Here is a 10,578-nt window from a genome sequence, read left to right as displayed (position 1 = left end):
GGGAAAGAAGTGACTGGTTAGATGTTACTTACAGACTAAGCACTTGATTTTGGTGACAGGGACTGTACACTGCTCTGTGCAGGCTATCTTCGTGCTGATGTAGCAGTGAATCATATTTAAACAAAACCAATAAAGCATTACTTTATGACTAAGGCAATGTTTCCTTTAGTAAACAAATGCTTAATTTTGTAATGTTTTCAGTGCACCACACTGGTCAAAACTCAAGAATTTTGGTTTAGTGGGAAATTCTGAAATGCCACAATTTGGTTTTTGTTCCACATTGGAGTCTGAACAAGAAAAATCAGAATGTTGTGTCAGATGACATTTTTGAAGAAAATAATTTTGGGCCAATCAAAATGTTTTGTTACGGTGAAATCAAAATGTTTCATTCTGATTTTGGCCTCTTATTTTAGATTTTCATCACTTACAAGATAAAATAAATTTTGGAACAAAAATGAAAAATTGAAACGTGCTTTTCTCACGAGATAGAAGTGGAATAGAAATAAAATTTAATTTAAATCAATTTGTTCCAAGGAAAATGGAATTTTTCCAGTAGAAGAAAGTTTGACTGGAAGCTGCTGGCTCTGTGTCTATGTAGGAACATAAGAAGTGCCATGCTGGGTCAGACCACTCATCCATTCAGCCCCGTTTCCTGTCTCCAACAGTGGCAGAAATACATGCTGCAAAGGGGGAGCATTGAACAAGAAACATCTGGATGGAGCAGGCATGTCAAACTCATCTGGCCCCAGAGGCCAGATGAGCGTCCCTGAGCCAGTCTGAGGGCTGGACAGGGACTGACCCCTGTGGAGCAGCCAAAGCGCTGGGGCCAGCTTGTGTGCCATACATGGCATGCATCAAAGCCCAGGGCCAACATGATGTGCTCAATGTTTGGGCTGGACCTGGCACTATACTTGGCACAGGGGGTGTGGGACACAGGCTGCATGTGGTGCACCGGACTGACCTCCTGTGCTGCCTGAAGTGCGAGGCACACAGGGTCTAGCTTGCATGCCCCATGCAGCACACGGGGCTGGGGCTGGTGCATGGGGTCAGTCCAGGGACCTGCAGGCTGGATCATATAGCTCCCTGGGCCAAATCCAGCCCCTGGGCCATATGTGTGCCACCCCTAATCTACAGTAATCTATCCCCTATTCAATACTGTAACTAGTGAGCATCCTGGGGCCAGTCTGAACATTGGCCTGGCCACTTGTCTCAGGGCTAACTGCCTGCCTGCCTCACCTGCCATGTCTTTGATAACTAATTGGAAGTTATTACGCAGGTGGGAAGCTGCCCATTTACTTGCCCTGATGCCAAGGGCCTACGCTAGGACCTGCACTCCAGTGCCTCACGTTGGGACTCTCACTCCCATGCCTCACACTGGGCTCACAATCCCGGTTCGCTCACACTGGGCTCTCAATCTTATTTACTTGGGGATCTCAGGCCCCCCCACCTTTTTTGGGCTTACTTTCCAGCTTGGGACCCTCTTGGTCCCTTCACACCCCCACATTGGGGTCTCAATACCCTTACCTGACACTGGCCCTTAATCCCCTTGCCCGAGGAGCCTCACACCCAGCTCCCTCATGGGCATAGGACCCTACCCCCCTGGGGCCTCACACTACACCCCTCCTGCCTGTGCAGTTGTTACTGTGCAGTCATTTAGTACTTGCATACCCAAGTACTAAATGATTGCGCAGTAACTGACATTACTGTGCAGTAGTGTTTCTGCACAGCTTTCTGGTGATGCTGAGTGTTCAGTAGCTCATTACTACTGTGCAGCAGCATGTTACTACTGCGCAGTAGCATTGTATCATGGTTCATGCCCTGTGATGCTACTGTGCAGTACTAGTGAGCTACTGCACATTAGTAATGAGCTATTGCGCAGTAAGCCTCTCATGCAGACTCAGCCAGAAAGAAGCTGCTGATAGTGCTGCTGCACAGGTACCCATGCCAATTGCTCCCCTCCCCATAGAAACCTGCACAGGACAACCCTCTGTACAGGGAGGAGATAGGAAGGGGCCCACTATGGTTATACTTACTAATCCATGACCTTGCAAGTGCTAAAGCATCTCAGAGAATCAACTCTCTGTAGGATTGCACTCATCCTGGGATGTTCACACTCCTATTCTTTGCATGCCTAACCAGAAATGAGTCAGGGATGCCTATGCAGTTCCCTTTCTGTTTCTTCACTGGTTAGTCCCATGCTGTGCAGAGAGACCCAGTGAAAGCCCTAACAAATAGACTTCATGTTCATGCACATTCCAGGTTGTCTGTCCAGGAGTCAGATGATTATACCTACATTATGGCTGACTGGGAGCAAAGAAGGTGAGTTTTATAGTAAGTGGTGATGAAGCTGAGTGGGAGCTGCCACTTGGCATAGGTGAAGCAGCAGGATTTGGGTATATCAGGTCTCACTGAAAAGCATGAACACAGTGAGCATGAGGATGTGTGTAAGTGTGTGCAGGAGGAAGACAAATCTGACCAATCTCTGGGTCCTGGGAAAGGGCAGGAAAAGGGATGTATAGCTACAGAGCTGTTGAAACAGAAGGAGCTGGAGGAGAAGAGGAAGGAAAAGATTTTCCTTCTGCTGCAATTCATTCTGTCCTTTCATGTTCCATGGTGATAAAAATATTACCCCAGTTCAGAGTCATGATCAGACATTTGATTACAACCCTGGGTCTCTCTTCTCTGGAGACAGTCTTCCCCACCCTTGCCTAGACCACTGAGGATCTGTTTGAGAATGATCTGATATGAAAAAGGAATCCAAGACCTGAGAAGGGCTGGCAGGAAGAGCTATGCCCTGGCTACATTTTTTTTCTTTTCCAGAGGGATACACATGGTGCATCTACATGTGCACACCTACTGCACAGTAATTTATTTCCCCAGGTTTCTGGATGGGACCTTGAGCCAAGAGAGAAAATTGATGTAAAATCCCTAAAATTGAACTTTGCCTTTCCTACTGTCGTCCTGTGTTTAGGTTACTGTGCAGTTACATTTAGGTTACTGTGCAGTAACCAAAAATTACTATGCAGTACATGTATGCATCTACATGTGCACTCCAGTACTGCACAGTAACTATGGTGACTTATACTGACTTGGGTGTAAATTTGATATCTGCATGATGCAGGTATCAAATTTAGGTCTGATTAGTTGCTGCACAGTAACGTGTAGACACGTTACTGCACAGTAATACTGTGTATGTGGACTGACTTGAGACCAACTTTAGTCCCAAGTCAGTTCACACACAGCATTACTGCACTTTAATGGCTGCACATGTAGACACTGGCCTAAAAACTGCTTACTGTGCAGTCATGCCATGGTCATGCTTGGCCTTCATGTTATTGTTGAGCAGGCAGGATCTGCAGGAGCCAAAGCAGACCAGGGACTATTACAAGTTCCTTTTATATCTAGGAATGCAACTTTGGACAGTTCCCCTTTCTAGGGGAGCTCATGACACTTGGAGGAGGTTGGTGGTTGGAATTTCCAGTGCAGGGGAAGCTGATGTCATGGTGCACTTGCTCTGATTTCCTAAAAGTGAAGTGATAGCTAAGATGCAGGAAAAGCTGAGTTTGCACATAGGAGATGTCACATCATGTCTCTTCACACTCAGTCTGACACCTCCCTATTGAGGATGAGAGGGTGCCCTGACCAAGACAGGATGTAAAACCATCACAATCATGGTAACAGACTCTTCTGCAAACATTCCTTATTAGAGAAGGAAGTATCCTTTGCTTCCTGCACAACACCAACAATAATATAAAGAGAATGCATTGGCACTGGGTTTCCAATAATCATGCTTATGGATGTACATGTGTGACTCTTCTGCCAGACACAGGATGACAGTAGCAAAGGCAAAGTTCAATTTTAGGGATTTTACATCAATTTTCTATCTTGGCTCAAGGCCCCATCCAGAAACCTGGGAAAATAAAAGATGTCTGGGTGTTCCAAAAAGACCAGACTTCCCCACTTGCAAGCAATATTAAAATATAACAGGGCTTATTGAAGGGGGAAGATAAATGGGGACAAACTAACAATCTTGGGAAACCCTTAACCCCACCTCAGCCTACTATTAACAGTTGATCACAGTTAATGAGTTCAGAGTTCTATCTTAGTCCCACACAGATTGCACTTGATAGCCGGTGTAGCTGCTGTATTAAAATTTCCCCTTGTCTCAGTAGTGTTATGGGATGCTGCTCCCTGCCGGGAGTGGGTGGCCTGGTGGGGCTCCCAGTGGCGCGGGAGCCCCCAGGAAATACCGGGCCAGTTACCACCCCGGTGAAAGGCGGGTTGGGGTGCCTTAACCCCTAGCCCCCACAACTGGGTGGGTTACCCCTTGTTTTGGAGGGCCCAGAGAGTGGACCCTCAGAGAGAGGAAAGAGCCATGGACTCAGGGCTTATCTGAACTTCCCCTGACTGGCCTGTGCTGGGGCCAGGACCAGAAGGATTGAAGGGCCAGGGGCCCACCGCGAGGAATGCCCAAGAGCTGAGGGCCTGGGGTTCTGACTGGCCTGGAGGTGGGCCAGGGCTAGTAGCCAAAGGTCCCAGTGGGGGGATCACACCCAAAGGGGAAGCAGCTCAGCTATATTGCCCAGTATGACGGCGGAAGAGTTCACCTGAGGAGAGGATTCCAGGTTGGGGTTCAATCAAGAGGATTCTGGGGTCCAGTGTGGGGGCTGGTGATTATGAGAACATCATGATGCCATCTGCGAGGCTTGGGCTGCGGTGTAGGGGAGGAAAGGAGCCGCAGATAGCACCCCCTGGCATCGGGGCAGAAAATGGGCAGCTTCCCGCTTATTAACATCTTCTAATTAATTATAATAAGAAGGCGTGGTGGGTGAGAACACAGGCAGTTAGCCCAGGAACAGGTGGGCAGGCTGCAGGGAAAGTGGTCCCGAGCAGGCCCCCTGTTACAGAGGGCCAGGGCACACAAACTGGACTCCCTTGGCCCTTTATATTAAAACTATTAAAATGCAGTTAAAACATAAGCAAGCACAAAGAGCTCCCACTTCATGGACCATGCATACCACTGGAGATATGTAGATAAAGGAGACAGCAGTCTGACCATGCACATCAATGGTGGCATGCAAATAAGCATGACAAAGAGGTTGCCATAGAACACAGATACATTAACAGAGATGCATCTGCAAACATTTCAGACCCAGATACATGCCCTACAGTTTTGAATGGTTTCTACAATATAGAATAGTGATGCTCAACTTTTCTGGGCTGTAGGCCAGATGAGTGGTACAGGGCCAATTCATGGGCCAGATTCAGTGAACAGGATCCATTTGTGGGTCTGTAACAGGGAGCCTGCAGTAAGGGAGGTGTCAGAGGAATGGAAAATAGAGCAATGCACAGGGACAAAGCCCTGCAGAGGAATGGAGCCCTCTTGCAAGAAGGGGGAAAGAGATGGACAGTGTGCTGAGGAACACAGGTGGGGGATTGGACTTTTGGGAGCTGGGCAGTGAGAAGCCAAGGGGTAGGTTACCCTGGGCAGACTTCATTTGCCCCACTAGACTGGCTAGTTCTATTGACAGTTGAAGGACTGGTGGAGGGGCATACACACTCAGATACATATGCAGCCAGGATTGCAGCCGGTCCAGTTGGAAGGTAAATTTCTTTCAGTCCCCTTTATGACTGTCTGGGTTTGGGAGGGGGCAGACCGAGACCCCCACAGTGAAGGAGGGAGTGAAGTAGGGGCAGGGGTGAATCATTCACCCTTACCCCACTCCCTGCTGCACTCTGGGGACTGTTCCACTGCCTGGCCCAGCCAGGGCCCCATTCACGGTGAATGGGACCCCGGCTTGGCCGGGTCATAGGACAATCAGAGCCCAGTGGCTCCTCCAGAGGTGTGGTGCTGGGGAGCCAAGGGGGGGGGCACGTTGCCCCCCAGTCTTTGCACAGAGCAAGGGCGAACTGCAGCTATGAGCTGGGCCCTGCCTGCTTCCTGCCTCTGTGCCTAGCTGCTGCCCTTTGAAAGCAGTGCAGTGCGACGCCATGTGTGTCCCACTGCTGGGTGGGCCAAGCAGCAAGGCACATGGTGCTGTGCCACTTTCAAGGCAGCAGCAGCGAGGCACAGAGACAGGGAGCAGGCAGAGCCTAGCTCACAGCTGCAACCTTCCCTTGCCCCGTGCAAAGACTGGGGGGCCACATGCCCCCCCTCCTCTTGATTCCCCAGCACAACATCTCTGGAGGAGCTGTCAGGCTGCACTGGGCTATTCCCAGGGATGACTTGGAGTGGGGCAGGATGGGCACAGGAGTCCCGGGAGCTCTATTCCCTCTGGCCCAGCGACACAGCCAAGTCTGGCCCTGCTTTGGCCCCTGTCTCTGGGCCTCCCTGGGTGGTGCAGGGCTCAGGCCGGTACAGGGAGGAAATTGGGGCCAGTGAGGGGCTGGGGGTGTGCATATTTGCAGGCCACACTCAGCCCCCCACAATTTTTGTCTCCCTCTGCGTATGCTAATAAGATTCCCAACCTCATTGTGCTACAGGACTCTATCCAGTGCAGGGCCAAATCGGGCACATGTGGGGCCTGGCCCAGCCCCAGCCCTGGCTTCAGCCGCACACATGCTGGATTGGTTCTGACACATTGGCCCCATGCACTGGCCCCATTCAGTGTTGATGGTGGAGGATTGGTAGCAGTATTAACTGCTATTGGTCCCCCACTACCAAATTTGCAGACCTGGGAGGAGCTCTGCAGGCCAGATCTGTCCACTAATACAAAACAAAGAGTGCTACTAGACGGCTGACAAGCTATTTAAAGGCACAGGACTGAATTTTTATATAAATGTTGGAAGTGATTTTTTATGATTATTTGGAAGTGATTTTTTATGATTATTTATGATCACTGTTTCACGAACACATCTCTGAAGACTGGGCTATCACAAGCCCAGATGAGACCCCAAATTATGTCCCATAAACAACTTCATTGTTGATGATGTGAGTGATTGCATCATGCCCTCTGTCCCAATGACTAGTAGCAGAAAAAGCTGTATTCCTATCAGCCGAAAGGAAATTCTCTGTCTTGTATTACAGCCTCAAATTATCAAACCATTCTCTCTGGCTTGAACGGCTGAGTGAATCTTGCTACTAATCTGCATTGGCAGGAACTGATGGCAAACAAACATCATAATACTCCCATTGTCTGCTCTGAATTAGTGGAATTTGTGCAGGATATTGTACTTCAGACTATTTAAAAAGAACCTATGACCCTAGCAAAATCAGATTGTCCAATAAATTGTCCAGCATCCTGTATGAGTGTTCACGGCCATGGGATAGCTGGCTACTGCCAATGATAAAACAGGGCATATTTAGTTATGTTTTGTGTTTGCTGACAAGCTAGACACTGTTCTGCCATTTCCTTTGTCTGTGTGTCTGTCCCTAGCAAACTTCTCTCCAAGGTTTTCATTTTTGCAATCCTCAGATAACTTTGAAGTAATTTTTGGAGTTGATGTGGCCTTATGTTTCCAGGGATAAGCATTCTGATGATCTCATTAGGCAATCTTGACAATACATACCTAGCTATTCTTTTTAAGAAAAGGAAACTGAAAACAGCCGTTTATGTCTGTAAGTCCATCCAGTCATTATTTGTCATACTTTTTAGCAAGCACTGTTTATTTTGCCTTGTACCATGGCATTTTTTCACAGGAAAGGGTTTAGTCTGTGCCATCTAAAATTTATCAATTGTCTATAGCTCCCCTTCCATATAATTAAAGGTTGCTTCTAAGTACAAGTATGATAAACAATTTGCCTATTGGTTGGTACCCTTGGCCGTGTGTAGATGAAACAAGGGGCATGTATGCATGACACTTTAAGGTGGGCTAAATGCTTTTGCACCGCTGTAGTGGTGTTGGTGTTTGCATGCCTCAGTGGTGTATTGCACATTAATTACAGCCACTGTAGCAAATTTGGTGGCATAATGCACCTTAAATGACTTGGGGAGCAGCAAACTAAAACTCCTCCAAGGAGTTTTAGTTTGCCGCCCTACCAACTGTGGAGCGAAGCACTGGGCTCCTTGTAGCTCAGGGGCTCTGCAGGAAGCCCTGGAGGCAGCCTGGCAGCAGCCCAGGAAAGCAGGCTCTGCCCAAGGGAGTAAAAAAAAAAAAAAAAAAAAAAAGTGGCAAGCCTGATCTTTGTTCCCCCTGCCCGCCCCGGAGCTCACTTGCATGCCTGAGCGGCAAGAGCCCTTCAAAAGTCCAGCAAAGTCACCTCAAAGAAGTCCTTCTAAATCAATATGATTGGTATTTACAATATAAATACATTAATGTAGCTATATTACTCATCTATAATCGATCGACTATAAAATTCTGGGGTATTTTTGGTGAAAATAGGGTATCGAGCTTTGGTTCAGGAACTAATCCCCCATTTATAACATTGTTTCTTATGAGAAAATTGGTTCCAAGTTACAACATTTCGACTTAAGATGCGATTTTCAGGAACCAATTGTGTCATAAGTCCGAGGACTGCCTGTATTGACCTAATGGTAACCTTGGGAGTTTTCCATGCTCACACTCTTCCTCTGCCTTTGCCTTTGCTGCAAAAACATCCTGGGAGACTGGCTTTTTTGTGTTTTTACATTTTTGGTATGAATCAAACAGCTATCAGCTGCATGTGCATTATGATACAGTCTTTAATTACATAACCACTGTTTTAACCACAGCCTGTCTGACTCAGAGCACAGGACGGAGGTGGCTCACTTCATGAACAAACATCTGAAGTTTAATTTGATGTTTGTCATTTAGTGACTGGCTGTAGGCCTTATTTACAGACACCCATTAGATACATCCTGTTCTGCAGAATTACCAAGCTCACCCAGGGCTTTTCATGGTTGTACCTCATTGGGTTACAGATGGCAAATGCAATTCATTTATATTCCCAAAAACACTGGCAAGGTGGTAGTGAGGTGGTAGTCTGTCTGACCTTTGTTATTGTACCCTTAGTATTGCTTTCTGGTCCTCTCTAGTGAGTTTGGAGGACTGGGACTCTATAATTACTTCACAAAAACTATTCACTGAATGTGACCCAAACCCACAAATAATTTTAGCTAATCTGAAAATGCGTTTTCCGTGAATCAACTATATGTCCAAAAATGCAGCTGGCCTTCCTGTGCTCCCCTTCAGTCCCAATTGCATTCCTACAGCCCATGTTCCATCCCCTCCCTCTATAACTCACTGCCTCCCCAGGCTCTGTTTCTCTATCCCCTCAATTCTGCTCCCATGCTGGCCACCCTATCTTACCTTAGCTTCTGCTCAGGCCCTGCGCTCCTCACCCACTTGAGTCAGTCTCCCAGCCAGTAGTGTAAATGGGGTGGAGCAACTGGGGCTGCTGCCCCAGGTGCTGAAATCAGAGTGGGAGGATGGCATAAAAAGCCCACTGCCAGCACAGCCACAAAATCACACTGGCAGGACAGTGGCAAGCAGCTGTCACTGCTGACCCTGAGTGTTGCAACTGCCCTGGGTACATACCCCATTGTTACACCCTCTCCTTTCTCCTTCTTTCTCTTCTCATTGCCTGGACAAAATCAAGAAGACTATTTATAGCACAGGAGAAACAGTCACTCTGTGCTCAGCATAGAAGGGGCCTTTGCATGTCATGAGGTACAGTTACTGGTGAACTCTGCTCCTGCAGTTGTTGGGGGACTCCCTGAGGGAGCATGTCTAACACAGGCAGAATCCCCAGAGAATTTAGCTGCCAATCTCTGACAAATCTCTATTGAGTGTGCGCAAAATGGTATGTCATTTGCCAAATTTGGGCAAATTTTCACAGGATCAGCAAAATGTAAACTGCCTGACATATTTCAAGCTCCTGCCCTAAATTCAGGAGACCCTAGATCTTGAAATAATTCTAAGATTTTTGTTTTTAATTAAATGTATTTTCCCAAAGCCTGCTCTTGGAAACAGCTGAACTACCCAATGTGAAACACTTTCTTCAACTGGAGCCAGTCACCCAATCTGGAAAATTTCAGTCCAAAGTTATAAGAATTTGCAAATGGACTAAATATGGAACTGTAACAGGGGGTCATCCTAGCCCCTGTTCCAAAGAGGAAGATGCCAATGCTGGAGAGAACAAACTTACCCGGATACTGAATCAGATTGTTGTCCCCACTGAGAGTGGCAGCATGGACTCTGCTGGGGAAAGGAGACAACTCCCTGGCACATGCTGCAGCATGCTCTAGGAGCCATTGTTGATTGGCTCAGGATCCCAGAAAGCAGGTAGAAAAAACAGCCTGTCCACAATCTCTTCCCTTGGAGAGGGGGAAGCCTGCAGGCAGACATAGGCTACAACATGGCTTGTGTGAAGACATGAGGCAGAGCCAAGAACACTAGGAACCCAGATTGGGACTGGATATCAGAGATGCCAGATGGAGAATCTGTACAGTGAATTCTGGTGGCAGGATAGCCATGAAAGGCTGAATTAGGAACTGGGGCTAGGATCAGTAAAATTGGGAAACCTGCTAAAATGGGGCAATTGCCCAACTTTGGGATCACATTACCTGGTGAGGAAGTGGAAGGGGGAGAAAAATAAGAATACAGTCAATTGAGTGAAGAGACCCTGTGGGTCAGACTGCAACCAAGAATGGTTGATGG

Source organism: Alligator sinensis, unplaced genomic scaffold, assembly GCF_000455745.1.
Source record: "Alligator sinensis unplaced genomic scaffold, ASM45574v1 scaffold1100_1, whole genome shotgun sequence".
Lineage (NCBI taxonomy): Eukaryota > Metazoa > Chordata > Crocodylia > Alligatoridae > Alligator > Alligator sinensis.
The sequence above is the reverse complement of the archived record's forward strand: the minus strand, read 5'-3'. Positions refer to the sequence as shown.